Raw genomic sequence first — 16,492 nt, 5'->3', positions numbered from 1 at the left:
AGTCACAACCTCCCTCCATAATTACTTGAACCTTACCTGGGTCTCTATTCATAACTACTCAAGGTAACGAGTCATAGTAACTAACTATGACTCGTTCTGAGAGTCGTTGTGACAACAAAAACCAATTCTCTAAGAGTTGGCATAGACTTCATCATGCTATGAATTAGGTCATGATTCATAAGGTTAGATGATGACCCGTGAGTTGAATCATATGGTCTGGCACCAAAAGAATTTTCTGGTTTATTTCTGCAATCTCTAACCCTGCACACACAAGTTACCCCATAATGAAATAAGTACAAAACATGAATTGCCTCCCACACAATGTTTGATTTAACATTGTGATACGATGTGGCCAGGTTGGATACACAGACTTCATGAACCACCCCATGGGTTTCCTCCTATACAACGCCTAATTAAACGCCATGGTATAATGCAATTGCCTTGGTTACTTAGACTTCACCAAGGTCTATATAATCAACCACTTTCACTTCTACATGGTTTCCCATATAGTGCTTCACCCACTGCCCATTTACTTTGAACGGGGATTCACCATCATGCTCCAGCTCAATAGCACTATGTGGAAAAACCTAAACCACGGTGAATGATCCATACCACCTAGACTTCAACATGCCAGGAAACAATTGAAGTCTTGAATTATACAAAAAAACATATCACCAGGCTCAAACACCCCTTTCTTTATTTTTTTGTCATATTACAGCTTCATCCTTTCTTCTTATATAGTTGAACTCTCATAAGCACGGAGCTAGAATTCAACCAAATCATTCACCTTGCTCAACCTCAATGTAGTTGCATCATGCCACTCTAAATTCAGCTTTTTCAATGCCTATAGTGCCTTATACTCAAGATCGATTGGCAAGTCACATGTTTACCATACACAAGATGATAAAGAGAGGCACCTATAGGGGTCTTAAAAGCTATTTGGTCAGCCCACAAAGCATCATATAGCCTTTTTGACGACTTAGTCTTGTTGGCATTCATAGTCTTTGCCAATATGGTCATGATCTCTCTATTGGAGACCTCAACCTGCCCACTCGTTTGAGGATGATAAGGAGTCGCCACCTTATTCTTAATGCCATATTTTTCAAGAAGGGACTTAAATAACTTCTTGAAAAAGTGATACCCATATTCACTAATGATCGCACGAGGAGTGATAAATTGAGAAATAATGTTTTTCTTCAGAAAGGCAGTGATACTTCTACCTTTATTATTTGGAAGTGCTACCACCTCCACCCATTTTGAAACATAGTCAACTGCCACCAAAATATACTTCATATTATAGGAGCTCATGAACAGACCTATGAAATCAATCCCCCATACAAAAAACAAAACCAATTCCAAGATAGGTGTCATGGGAAGTTAATGGCGTCATGAAAATATTGCCTTAACAATGACATTGGTCACAGGATTATGCATAATATAAGCATCGTTGAATATCTTAAGCCAATAGTACTCATATTGCAAAATTTTGTAGGTTGGGCGGGTTCCACCATGATGACCCCCAACTAGTGAGGAATGACAAGCCTCAAGGATGCTCATCATCTCCACCTCAAGAATACATCTGTGAATCACACCATCCACACAAATTTGGAAAAGATAAGGCTCATCCCAGAAAAACTTCCTCACCTCATGCATAAACCTTTTGCGCTGCTGGAAGGATAAATCTTCTAGAATAAGATCATTTGCCAAATAATTGGAAAAATAAAAAAACCATAGGATTAAGTCCTGAGCTACTTCCACGACCCGCTCATCTGGAAAAATATCATTTATGTCAAGCGGATCCCCAAGTTTCTACATTGCCTCCCCTTTATGCCTAGACAAGTGATCTACAACTTGATTTTTAGTGCCTTTTCGATCCTTCACATCAGAGTCAAATTCTTTTAATAAGAGAACCCACCAAATCAATATCGAATTGGCATATTTTTTCAACATTAGGTATCTTAACATTGCCAGTCTATATGAAGAATGAATTTGGTCCAAATCAAATAAGACCGAAATTTCTAAAAGTTAAAAACCATCACAAACAACTCCTATTCAGTAATCGTATAGTTCTTTTATGTGGGTTTTAGTGCCTTGCAAGCATAGTAAATTGGGTGAATGATCTTTTCTCTCCTCTGACCTAGAGACACTCTACTTGTATCACACATGACCTTAAAAAGTTCAGACCAATTCAGAGAAACAATGATAGAGGTTGTCACCACGCTTCTTAGACACTCAAATGACTTAAGGGATGCATTATTAAATATACATTTCACCTCTTTCTCAAAAATTTTGCATAGATGATGTGCAATCTTTAAGAAATTCTTGATGAAACAACTGTGAAAGTCCACATGACCCAAAAAACTCAGAATACCCTTCACCAAGACTGGTGCTGGCAACTTTTCAATCACTTTAATTTTTTATTTATCAACCTCAATGCCTCTTTTTGAGATCTTGTGTCCGAGTAAAATACCTTCTTTTCCCATGAAATGGTGTTTCTGCTAATTTAGAACCAAATTGCATTCCTTATATATACAGAGAGAATTCGCTAAATGGGCAAAATAGTTGTTAAAAGAGTCCTTAACCATAGAAATTTATCCATGAACACCTCAATAGTATCTTCCACTATGTCAAAGAATATCGATATCATACATCTCTGAAAAGTGGCGAGAGCATTGCACAACTTAAATGGCATCCTTTTGAATGCAAAAGTCCCATAGGGTCCTGTAAAGGTCATCTTTTCTTGGTCTTTGATAGAAAAAGTAATTTGATTGTATCCTGAATACTCATCAAGAAAACAATACCAAACCCTACATGCTAACCTATAAAGAATTTGATGCATAAACAAAATGGGAAAATGGTCCTTTGGAGTCCAAGTGTTTAGCTTTCTGTAGTCCATTCATACTTTCCATCTTGTAACCAGTGTCATGGGAATAAGTACATTCTTATCATTAGGCACCACTATAATTTCACCCTTTTTAGTAATTCATTGAACCGAACTAACCCACTTGCTATCAGCAATGGGGTAGACTACTCCAGCATCTAACCACTTGATAATTTATTTCTTCACAACCTCCTATATAGGAGGGATTCAACCTACACTGATGCTTTATGTTGGGGATACTATTTAAATCAAGTTGTATCTTATGAGTTTATATACCTAGTGGGATCCCTGCAATATCTGCAATAGTCCATCCAATAGCCCTCTTGAATCTATGCAGCATTAATAGCAATGTGTCTACCCTGTCTTCACTAAGTCAACTGAAATAATCACCGATATAGTATTATCGGCCGATAATAATGTATATCATAAGTGAGATGGGTGGGCCTTCAATTTTAAGACCAGTGGCTTTTTAATAGATGGTCGAGCCAGAAGAGTGGTTCTATTCGTCATATCCTGATCAAGAACCTATACCATGTAATAAGCTCACCATCTCTTCATATTCATTAATGCCACCACTATCAAAGTTTATGATCATCGTTGTTAATACCTAAACTCTAAGTCTCTCTTCAATAGGCACGATCAATGTGTCAACATCATCATCAATCATTATCATAGACACCACCCGCATATCATTGGGCTGTCACATAGACTCACACGCATTAAAAATCAATTGCTTATCATTGAGCCTTAAATTCATCTATCCCAATTCTATATCAACCAACACCCTACTGTAATTAGGAAGGGCCTGCCCAAGATGATAAGAACTTGGAAGTCCACCTTATAGTCAAGAATAACAAAATCATCTAGAAATATAAAGGATGCCACCTTCACCAACACATCACAAATAATACCAATCGGCCTCTTGACAGTACGGTCGGCCATCAACAATCTCATTGATGTTGGTTTTAGTTCCCCAACCCAAACTGCTTATACGCTACTAGTGGCATTAGATTTATGATCTCTTCTAATTCATATAAAGCCCGAGAGAAATTAAAGGACCTAATAGTACATGGGATAGTGAAAGCTCTTGGGTACTCCTTCTTTTCTACTAATGATATGGAAGCCACAGCACTACAATGGTGCACATTGTCAATGGGATCAAAACTCACCATTCGCTTCTTAGTGACCAAGTCTTTAATAAAATTTGCATAGCCCTTCATTTGCTCCAATGTCTCTATGAAAGGGACATTGACAGTCAGTTCTTTCAATATCGATAGAAAATTCTAAAATTTTCCTTCCTCTTACTTCTTTCTCAACCTTTGAGGAAAAGGAGGGGGAGGTCATAGAATAGTCTTCAACATTGGCTCATCAACCTTACCCTTACCTTTATCCTCCATAATAGCATGATCAACACTTATTTATTGCTCTAACTCCATGTCAAGTGTCTCAACAACTATAGGACTATCATCTCTTATCACATCAATATTAGGTAATGGGGGATCAATAATAGACTTACCACTCTGATTAGTAATAGCTAAACAATGACTGTCATTTTTATGATTTTGAATTGTGATACTTAGAAGGGTACCCGACTGCCTCTAATTCAAAGTGGCAGACATCTGCCCAAACTATTGCTCAAATTGCTTAATAGCAGTCATATGTGACTCAACCTATTGGTTCAAACCTGAGATATTATCCTTGATCTCCTTAAGGTAAGTCTCCTAACTTTCGTAGACTTTTGCTAGTTTAGACAATATCGCCTCCATCCTCAATTCAGTGTCATGATTGCCTAGTGAGATATACCTATCCCCCTCCTCGTTGTAGTCATCCTTTCTTCTCCAGTCTCTATCATACTTTATATTACAATTCTAGTAGCAATCTCCATAATTTTTTTGACCTTGGTTTCCTTGCCCCTTGACTTAAAAACCCATTAATTCTCAATCAAGATACTTAGCCTTCTCTTCCAAGTCAGACTCATATTATTTGAAGTCTTCCCCCATGAACCTAATGCATTCACTTTCTTAAAATTCATGGTTATGAACTACTTTATTAAAAATCCAATATCAATCCTCAGCTACGTAATTTCTTATTCCACAGAATCATCAACCACTCTATGGTTTCCAAAAGATCTAATTACATAAGTGCCAGCACCCCTCCCTACCTTCTAAGTATTCCACCCTTAATTGGTAGGAGAGATCTAGTCTAGAACCTCAAATGTTATTTCCCAGTATAATCTCATGAATACTCCTCCAGTGATTATGTCTGTCATAGCTCAGGAACTAAAGTTCTAGGCTTAATAAAATATTTCCAATAAATTTTCCTTGGAATATGATGATTGGGTAACATACTAAACTCTTCTTAAATCGAAACCAATCCTCGAACATCGACTCAGAATGTAGCTTTCTAAATTTGTAGATCTCATCTTTTAGCTGTAACATTCTGGTTAGAGGAAAGAAATAGTGTAAGAATCTCCTGCGTAACTTATTCCAAGTTGTGATCGATCCTCTAGGAAGTTCTCCCAACCATTAAGAAGCTTCTCCAATTAATAAAAAAGGAACAATCTTGGCTTGAGTGCCTCCTGATCCACCCCAGGTATGGTATATAAAGTGTAGATCCTAATAAAATTAGCGAGATGCATATTTGTGTCATCTGTGGTTGAGCCTGCAAACGAGCCTTTTATGTTCAAAAGCTGGATTATAGCACTGATAACATCAAATTTTACATTAGGGAGTAGTAAAAGAGTAATGATAGCTCTTGTTTCAATGGATCAATGTATGTCATATCCTCATTATCATCACAAGTTTATAAGTACCGATTTGTTGGGATTACTTGAGCTTGAACTGTTCTAGATCTATCTAGATTACCATTGAGTGTTTCTCGACGATCAACTGTCGGTTTTGTCCTGGATAACTCTATCTATTGAGCTAATAGATGAGCCTTCTTATTCCTTCTTTGGTTGGCTGCATCTGCTAACAACTGCTCTATTTGCCTATTACCTATGTTCTGTGAATCACCTAGAGCATGAGGAGGTAGTGGGAGCAAGGGATTGCCTCAACTCCTAATGTTAGGCATATACTGATGTACAACCAATCAAAATAGAAAATAAAAACCCAACAACTTCAACAAACTTTAATTAATAATCAACATTGTATTCCCCAACAATAGCGCCAACATTTGATGTCGCCCAAACTTACAGCTCTACAAAGTATAAAGTAGTCAAAGTCAAATACAGTAACCTAACTAGGTTGGGGTCGAACCCACAGGAAATGTGTACTATCTCTCAAATTTGCTGAAATCATCAGGAAGTGTGAAAAAGTAAATAGGGAGAATTTTGCTAAAATCAATAAATAGCAACAAAACTTGGATAATGTGGTTGTAATAAATCAGAAATAAACACTAGGACTGTGTTATCCCTACCTTCCTAACACCTAAGTTTCTCATGGTCAATCCAGCTATCTAACCATTACACGTGTAGAATCTACAAGCTCGATATTACATACTGTCTTGTGGACTCGTGGGTAAATCTCACCTTTCACCTTGTGAGTTTCAGGGTGTCGCCTTACTATCCCTTGTCTTCAATTCCAGTTTAACTATCACCTTGTGGGTCTCAAGTTATTAGACAAAGGTTGATATCCTTGATCACTATTATAATTCCCTTTTCCCAATCTCAACCTCCCTTGTGAAGATGATCTTGAGTATAAGCTGGTTTTGGGAGTTGGCAACCACTAGGAAAGTAATAACACACATCCCCTACTTCGTTCCTCCGCCAATGTTATTATTATTAAACGAAATAATAATACACGTATAAACGTTGATCTAGTTGAATTTCACACATCCCCTACTTCGTTCCTCCGCCAATGTTATTATTATTAAAGGAAATAATAATACACGTATAAACATTGATCTAGTTGAATCTCACACATCCCCTACTTCGTTCCTCCGCCAATGTTCCCTAATCCTAGTTAAGAAAATTAGTTGCTCTTGGTTATGCAACAACCCATAGAAATCAATGAAGAAAACATAGAATTAATTGCACAAAGATGAAAGAATAAAATCCAAAGTCTTGATTAATAATGAAACCAAAAACAAAGAACAAGAGTATCAAAGATCACAAAGTATGTGAAAATATCTCTAAGTGTGTAACCTAATACAAGAATAACCCAAGGGTATTTATAGTATCCCAAAATAATAAAGGAAACCTAATTAAAACAAAATAGGAAAATTATGTCGGAAGTGGTCATGCCTCTGGAAACAAGTCATTAGGACTACTCACAACTCGTTACCCGCTATCGCAGCTCTCTTTGGCTTTAGTGGTTATGACTCGTCGGGTGACATAAAGAGTCTTATGTTGCAAGTTGTCGTCACTCCAGTGGATTTTCACATTCAGGACTTTTGATTCTATTGTCAGAATGACTCATCACCACGAGTCATAGTCAGTCATTACAACTCGTGGTCTTCACTCGTTACTCTGGAGCATCTTTTGTCAATCCTCAGGACTTTAGCCAATGTGCTCAAAACTCCTCATCACCATGAATCGTAGGCTAGCCTTGATTTGTATCCTCTGGGACTTCAGTCAACTTTTAGGAATTTTATATCCATGCTCATAACAGCTTACCTCACGACTCGTAGTCATACATTAAGTCCTGAGAAACCTTGACTTAACTCTTAAGATGAACTATTTCTCAATATTATCACCATAAATCTAGAAATAAGTTGTTAGGTGACTATATGACTCGTTGTCAGATCAGTACTTTGCATTTTTCAGAGCTTTCTCATCTTTTTCCATTCAATATAACTTTAAACCTAATTCACCTAAAACATACACAAAACACACATCATATCCAGCAAAACAACCTAAGTAAATGCATGTTTTAATTATTTTAAGAATCAAATGTGTCATGAAACCACGACACATCACCAATTGGTCTCTATAATAGTTTTATCTAAGGGGCGTAGGACCAGGTGCCAAAATTTTCTTCACATAAATTGGTAAAGCTCTTCTTGCATTGCATTAATCCAATCTTCTTCCTTCAATTCTTCCTTTATATTCTTGGGTTCAATTTGAGACAAGAATACAGAGAAAGCACAGAGATTTTTCACTCTATTTCTGGTTTGCATGAATAAGTCCATAGGAGATAATAGATTGTTAAGAGGATGTGAGGACTGATGCTTCTAAATGGACTTGTGAGAGGTGGGATGACCTGCATTAGGACCAGTTCCCATTGAGGTGTTACCATCAAGATACTGATGATTTTCTTTTCTGGATTAAGAATTAGGTTCTTCAAGGAGAGCCTGTGAGAGGCCAGGATTCTCATGATTTGTTGAATATTCATTTTCAAGTTCTAAACCTGGTCCTTGTGAGTCTGTATCATTACTATTTTCATTTTTCTTTTCTGGAACATTGATGGGATTTCTTGAATCATTATCATCATCATCTGGGTTGTTTCCTTTACTGATGTTACCAATTTTATCAAATACAACATGAACACTTTCTTTCATATATTGTGTTCTTTTATTATTGATCCTAAAAACGTTGCTGGTAGAAGAGTATCTAACAAAACTCCTTCATCACTCCTTGGATTAAGTTTTCTAAGATCATCATTCTATTATTCGACACAAACCATTTCCAACCAAATGGCTTGAAGTAGCTCAGCTTAGGCTTTCTTTTGGTCATAAGTTTATAGGGGGTCTTGTTCAAAATGGATCTAACAAGACACTTATTAATCACATAACACGATGTGCTGATTGTTTTAGCCAAAAGTTGTGAGCTATCCCTGCATCTATCAGTATAGTTTTTCCAATGTCTACCAGTGTCCTATTTTTCCTATCTAGAGCACTATTTTCTTGTGGTGTTCTAGGAGCTAATAAATAATGATTGATGCCTAGCTCATTGCAGAATTAATTGAACCTTGCATTTTTAAACTTTGTTCTATGATCAGACCTGATTCCTGCGATCTTCTCATCATACTTCACTTGCACTTGTCTGGAAAATGCCTCAAACATAGGAAATATTTCTTCCTTAGATCTTAAAAAGAAGGTCTAGATAAACCTGTAATGATCATCAACAATAACCAAAATGTACTTTTCTCCTCCCTTATTAGCAAGTCTTACAGGTCCACAAAGATCCATATGAAGGAGTTAAAAGGGCTTGGATGTGCTCACTTCCTTCATTGGCTTGAATGAGGATTTGGATTGCTTCCCTTTCACACATGCATTACACACTTTAGAAATGGAAAACTTGACCTTTATAAAACCTCAAACCAGGTCCGTTTTCACTAATTTGTTCAGCAGGGAGTAACTAACATGGCCCTGCCTTCTATGGTATACATCCGCAACATCTTCTTGTACACTTAGACATGTCATTTTTTTGGACTTACAGGACCCCAAATCAGTAATATAAGTATTTTTATTTCTTCAAATAGTCAGTATTTACTTACCATCTTTAAGACTAGTAACAGTGCACTTATCTGACCTGAACCTGGCTTCATTGCCCTTATCACAAATCTGAGCAACACTCAACAAATTGAACTTGAGTCTATCTACAAAATGAACAACATCAATTGTTTGGCTCAAACCGTTCCCAACCTTTAGAATTCCAATAATATACCTTTTATTTCTATCAACAAAAGAGACACTGCATCTTTTATGGGCCTTAAACAAAAGGAAGTCTTCAATTCTTGTAACCATATGCTTTGAACATTCACTATCCATGATCTAATGGTGGATTCTTTCTCTTGCTTTTCCCTACAATATCTATCAGTGATTAGCTTTGGAAACCTATTTTAGTTTGAGTTCCCAGAATAGTGACAAAGAAAAGATCATATTATTGTTTGTCCAATCAGGTAGATTTTTACCCCTTCTTTTTAAGAGAGAATTTTTTTCATCCTTCTTATACTAAAAATTGTAGAGAGTTATGAATCTCTTGTATGGATATTTTTACCATAATGAGTACATAACATATTATCCTTGATAGAGACATATTTTCTATAAGAATTGTAAGCAGGATAAACAATGTAAAATCCCAACCCTCTTCTAATACTTAATACTTGAATGGTAAGGCTTGTCAGTGCTTGAGATGAGGTGGTTTATTTGAGAGCCTTTTCAATCTCAACCTTAACCCAAACTAGGTCCCTCTTAAGTTCAGCACTCATCTCAAGTGAGAGAGTTAGATTTGTATTTGCCTTTGCTAATTTCTCTTCTAACTCAAATTGAATTTGACTTCCTTCACTCTTTTATTTTGAATTTAGCTTAGACATTTCACTAAGTTTTTCATTTAAAAGGTCATTTTCATGGGATAATGACTTGCTAGTTGCCTGAAGTTCAGTTATTTGCATAGTTAATTTAACTATCTTTTCCTCACATTTTTCAATATCTTTCTTCAGATACTCCGATCCTTAGTAAGATTATTCACCGTATATATGAGAACGGTGACAAGAGACTTTAACTCTTTTAGTGAATAATTTTTGAGATTTTCCTTAATGTCCAAAAGGGTTACCTTATCATCCTTATCACCGTCTGTATTGGCCATCAAGGCAAAGAGAGAGTCATAAACTTAGAGATTATCTTATACGACCATCATAAAGACATCTTTATGTTATTATGATTCATCAAAGTCATTGGAAGATTATCCTACAGCAGCTATGACTTGCATTCTAGGGACTTAGTCTTTCCCTTTATTTTTCACTAGCTTGCTTGATGTACTTCTTGTATTCTACTTTGTGAAAAGGAAAGTCTTTAATGTAATTCCTAAGCTTTCTATATTTATGACAGGCATCATTTTCTCTTCCGTCACTCATATATCTGTTGGATTCTCCTCTTTTGGATAGAGCGCCTGATTTTCTTAAGGTTTTGAGGACCTATTTAGAAATGTAAGTTATTTCCTCATCCTCAGCATTGGTGGTCTTCGTTGTTGCCTTTTGGGACCAGTTTCTTTTCCATCTTGTGTTTACCTTTGGATTTATCCTACATCTTCACAATCTCAAAGGTCTTGAGATTTCAAATGAGCTCATCCATGGTCATATTTTTTAGATCTTTGGCTTTGAAAATGACATTAACTTTACTCTCTTATTGCATGGGTAGAGAACCTTTCAAACCTTTTTGGTGGTTCTAATATCCTCACCCAAATAGTGAAGCTCATTGGTTATAGTAGTGGGTCATGTGTTCATTTTCTGGATAGACTCTCTCTTCTTCATAGATAAGGTCTCATATTGGGTAGTTAGCATTTTCACCTTTGACTTTTTCACCTTACTGGTTCTCTCATGGGCTATTTAAAGATAGTCCAAAATTTCTTTTGTAGTCTCACAAGTCTAATGCCACTAATAAGAAATTTTTTACCTTTGTAGTTTTTTTCATTCATCTTCCAGTCAGCATCATTTAATTCCTTTTTGAGAATATGTGAGGTACTTCACCAATTTTTACTACCCTTGTAGGGACAAAAAGATCATCCTCAATAACATCCCACAACTTAGAATCACCTGCCACGATGAAGTCATGCATTTTAGTCTTCCACCACCTTTAAATATTTCTAATTGAATCTGGATGGTCTAGTGGTATACTGGCCTTGGAGGATCCTCCATGTTTAAGATCCTTCCAAGGTGTTAACCTATTTCATGAAGACCTCGCTCTAATACCAAATGAAGATTTAAAATGAGTTGCCCTCCAACTTTTAAACCTGGGCCTAAACAAACTTAAACAACAATAAATTTAACAGTAAAGTGCATGAAAAGAGGAAATGAGAGACACAGTAATTTTACGTGAAAACTCCTTGCTTAAGGGAGAAACACTACAACCTGCATCCAGGATTTCTATTGCTCCTTAAATATTCAAGCAAACTTGAATACAAACTCCATGACAACTAGGATTAAACTCTTAATCCTTCTTCTCCTAGTAATAACGCTATTACAAGAGAAATGTGTAATACCTCTACTGCACTACTACCCAGCTAACTCTAACTGAATTGACAAAATAACTCTAGCTTCAATATCACAAAACTCTAGATAACAACAATGAGTTTGGGAACTAAAACAACAACACCTACTAATAACAAGAACAATAATAGGCAATATTTGTAATCACAATGCAAAGACACAATTACAACAAGAAAATAGAATACAATTTTGTGAGCGATCAGTTATCTATTGCGAATGAGGCTTTGATTCAAGACCTTCAAGAGAGATATTTGTTGTAAGTATATGGAATCTTGGCTTTCTTGTTGTAGAAGATGAGCAATATATATGAGACAAAAAAACCTAGGACGAATTCATTGACTGGGGCCAAAAAGTACAACAACTTTTCCTAGCAACCTTGTACTTTCGTCTAGCTGTGCATGATAGTGACGAGCAGCCAGCCAACCGGGTCCCTAAGTAATTGCAGCTTTGTCATCAGACATTCTTCAGAAACTAGGTCCCAACATACAATTTGTCAATCATCAAAACTAAGGACTTAACATAGTTTTAATTCATTCCTAAACTGTTTGTTAGCAATTTTTTTGTTGGATGTAATGAAGCAAATTATAACTATTGTGACCTTTGTGTTGGTATTGCTAAGTATAGAAGTGGAGGATAGGTTAATCATATTTTAGATTTGTACAAGTTTCCTGTTTTAGAAGAATTCAGCATTTCTTTTCCTTTCCTAGAGAGTATTAGTAGTGCTGCTAAATGTGATATTTATAAGTGGCTCAACTTTGCGTCATCAAGGAAGATCGAAGACCTTAAATTAGACTTCTCAGTCGAAGTAAGGTGGTCGGAGAATATAAGACTCCCCCACTAAACTTTTAAGCACTTCGCTCAAGGGTCTCAAAAGTTGACTCTAAATAGAGTTTGTATGGACTATCAGGCAATTGAAACATTAATATCGAGATGCCCCCTTCTTGAACTGTTATAAATCACAAAGGGTTATCAAATAGTACACTTGAAAGTTGTTGCTCCTTCCCTCAAGTTGAAGCATTTGGTGATACGGCTTTGCCCTATGGAATTCATGGAGATCCGTAATGTTAATCTTGTCTCCTTTATATTTAGGGGATCAACAAAAAATTTGGTTCTTGAGAATGTTTCTTCAATTCTTAATGTTGATATTAGTATTATCACATGTGGATTTCTATATAAACTTTCTCCCAAGATTACAACAAATTTCACCCAATTGGCGATGCTCTGACTTGAAGATCATAAAGAAACAATGGTAAGCGCAAAATTTCCTCCCTCTACAACTTGTTTGGTGACTTACAACTTGTTTTGTGCCTTGATTTTCATTTTTCTCTGTTTGTTTTGAATTTTTAGCATCATCATTTGTGCTTCTTTTCTGACATTCAAGAATCTCAAACTATGTTTGATATTTTCAGCTCTGTCATTTTAATGTTTGTTTTCCAATGTTCATAAATCTCAAACAACTTACGTTGAGATTCTATTACTAGGCGGTTATTCTCTACTTGAAAGTAATCCACTTTCTAGAGGTAGCTCCATACCTGCAAAAATTTACAATCGAGGTAAAAAGTTTATTCAAAAATTATAAGAAAAAAAAAAACATTTAGAGGAGACGGTATAATTCAAAAATGTAATTATCATTCTCCTCATTTTATTTTTAGCTTCACAAGAATATTAAGAATGTCAGCGAAGGAAGGATTTGTAGGAAGATTGTGAAATCTTCAAATCTACATCTCGGTGAGTTTTAATATAGAGGTTATTTAGGAGATGCAAGTGATGATGAACTTGCAATGTGCCTTTTTGATAATACTGTAGCACTTGAGAAATTCATTGTCCATCCTTGCGTGAATTTGCAAGAATATTGTGAAGATATTGTCATTACCTATTTGAGTTAATTAGTTCTATTAAATTGACTAATATGACCCTATTAAATTCACATTAAATATTGTCATTACCTATTTGAGTTAATTACTTCAATTAAATTACTAACGATAAAGTTGAAAAATAATGTTCAATTATCTCTTGATTTTTTAAACATGCCGGCTATTTTGACATAATTTCTTTTGAAAAACGTGCTAGTAATATGAGACGGACCGAGTAACAATCAACCAACCCTAGTAAAGTTGGTGATCTAACAGAGACAACATACAAGATAAGTCTGATCTGCCTCATTACTAATGAAATCTACCTCAGAAAAGTTGTAAGAGTGTTTCAGAATAAGTTCTGTGCAATAACGGTGTACATATATTTTTAATACTATCAGGTTAAGTTAACCAACAATAACTTTTCAACATAAGCATAATAATTAGTTAAGTTGCATAGATGTATTGGTGAAAAATTTATTTGCACTATATATAACTTAAATCTTTCTAACAAAACCAGAACCTTGACAGCAAATGATTATATTATTGCAGATTTATAATTAGGATTGACCTCCATTTTTCTATAGTTGGCATACAGATCTCCCACATAGTCGACAACTACAAACGGGTTGTTTGGATCATCGTTATTAATATCTATTAGGGCCTCCTCAAATACATCCTCCATTTCAATATCATGCTTAATTTATAATCATTATCATGAGTGTAGAACATCAACAAAATAATAGCACTAGAACGGGATAAAAATTCTCTTATAATTTTTGTGATCTTGTCATTTGAGAATGTTACAGATTGTTCCAAACACATAGGCATGGGCTAATCTTTGGTCGTCTCATGTGCCTCCGATACCTTAAAATTTCCAGTTGCTTGTTTTATTTTCTTATTTTTCTATTAAAAATCATTTTTGTTGTGCTTCAGTAAGCTATTTGACACTTACATTAAACCAAAAGGAAATCAACTTTTTTTCCTCACCTGTACCTTTATGGCTCCATCGTATTTCTGGCACAAAGGAATATAAAAGATGTTGAGAATGATCGGGTAACATGGATTACCATGTCATGGTTCCTTTAGTCAGGGTTTCTCCAATTTTTTTTTGAGTAGAATTGATTCTACCTCGTCTGGTTGCATATCATGGCCTTTTATCATGCATGTATAGGCAGTCACATGCTTGCTTGTCAGTGGTACATCATATTGTGGAATGTCTGGTATTTTGAACCGCTTGGAAAGCATTTTAGGGGTCACACCTCGAGAGAATATTAATTGTATGTATTCATTGCCAGAGCCACCTTATGGCTAGGGGGTTCATCTGAACCTCCTTCGGCAAAATTTTTTACTATTTATACATTATTAAAATTATTTTTTATGTATAAATAGTTGATATGAACCTCCTTGGTTAGTTGATGTGCTTACTTATTTTGATTTTGAACCCCCTTATTAAAATAATTCTAACTCTGCCACTGTTGTATCTCCTTGAGTTTGGGCCTTTTAGAATGGTGGATCCCTTGGAGTCTAGTCCATGTGGGCATTGAATTTTATTTATTTTAGATCCAATTTGTTATCTAGTGTTTTCAAATACTTTAGGATTGGGGACCAGGCCCCATTGTCATGAGTGGTGCGTTGATTTCTCTCTTGTTCTCAACCCTGGCATGGCGAGGTTATTCCTATATGCACTCTGTGAACCTTGAGTGGCCTTGTTTCGTAAGCTATTATGGTTTTCTTGATGAGAGTCCAATGTATCCAAGAAAGTGTTTTTAGGGATTTATATGCTCTCATCATGATGGATTATCTTTTGATGGTAATTCTTCTTTTCGTCTACCACTGTGATTGGATCAACCTCTTCATTTGCTTGGTTGTTTTGGACAGGGTCGACATTCACATTGATTTGATATTCAATTCCACCCTTTTGGCCAGAGAAGTTTTTGCTTCACAAAAAATATGAAATTTCGTTAAAAAAATGTAAAGCAAAGAAATCAATACCACAATTATCCTTAGCCCCTCGGTTGGCGAGCCAAACTATTTACCCCAATAAAAGGTATCGTTGAATTTTTTTACTAAGGTTTGAGGGATAAGAGGTGTTTTCAGTCGGGCGTAGCAAAGTAAAGTGTAATGTTGTAAAGTAAGAAAAATCAATGTAAATTATAAGTGAAACAATGGACTGATAGAGTTGAAGCTGAGATGAGCCAGGAGATTGTAAAGGATCGTCAGTAGCCTGACGAATATCTAGCAAAAACAATAGCTAAAGACACAATATCTGAGATTGTTTTAAATTTGTTGAATAGTAATAAAAGAGAAATATCATTCTTATAATAGTGTTGTATTGAGTACTCGAATTATGCCTCAATATGATGATTACATGATCTTATATAGGGCTTCATCTCTCCAACAGCCAGATACTATGCATTAATCACCATTATTAATGTATAACTAAATGACATAAATGATAAATATGTAACATATCAATCTTATCCATGGGTTGGTTATGTATGTAATAGTTGTCAATGGCAAATGCAAGTTGATCAGCTTTTCTTTGGGCTAAGATTCCCTCTTGGTGCTGTGTATTGGCCTGTGTAGTGCAACTAGTGCTCAATGTGTGATCCAGTCCTAGTTGTCGTGGTCAGCAGAGTTATGAGTTGTCATTAAATTTTGCCCAGGTGTCAATCATTCCATGTGTTATGCTTTGAATCATCCACATGTTCAGACTATTCTTACCTTATACAATATACATGTTATTGTTGACATTAGCTGCTAGTCTAATTTTGTCTTTATTGAAATTAGCAATATGTATGTAAAAAGTAGCGAGTTTGGCTATTTAG

General features: G+C 35.7%; 1 long non-coding RNA gene across 1 annotated transcript; it reads left to right on the top strand.

The window, feature by feature from the left end:
• The first annotated feature begins 12,526 nt into the window (after positions 1-12,526).
• On the top strand, positions 12,527-15,986 carry LOC107860887. Its single transcript, XR_001671638.2, has 2 exons — positions 12,527-13,057; positions 15,543-15,986. It is a non-coding gene; the product is annotated as an uncharacterized LOC107860887 (long non-coding RNA).
• Positions 15,987-16,492: the final 506 nt, after the last annotated feature.

Source organism: Capsicum annuum, chromosome 2, assembly GCF_002878395.1.
Source record: "Capsicum annuum cultivar UCD-10X-F1 chromosome 2, UCD10Xv1.1, whole genome shotgun sequence".
Classification (NCBI taxonomy): Eukaryota; Viridiplantae; Streptophyta; class Magnoliopsida; order Solanales; family Solanaceae; genus Capsicum; species Capsicum annuum.
Note: the sequence above shows the minus strand (reverse complement) of the source record. Positions and strands in the feature narration are given on the sequence as shown.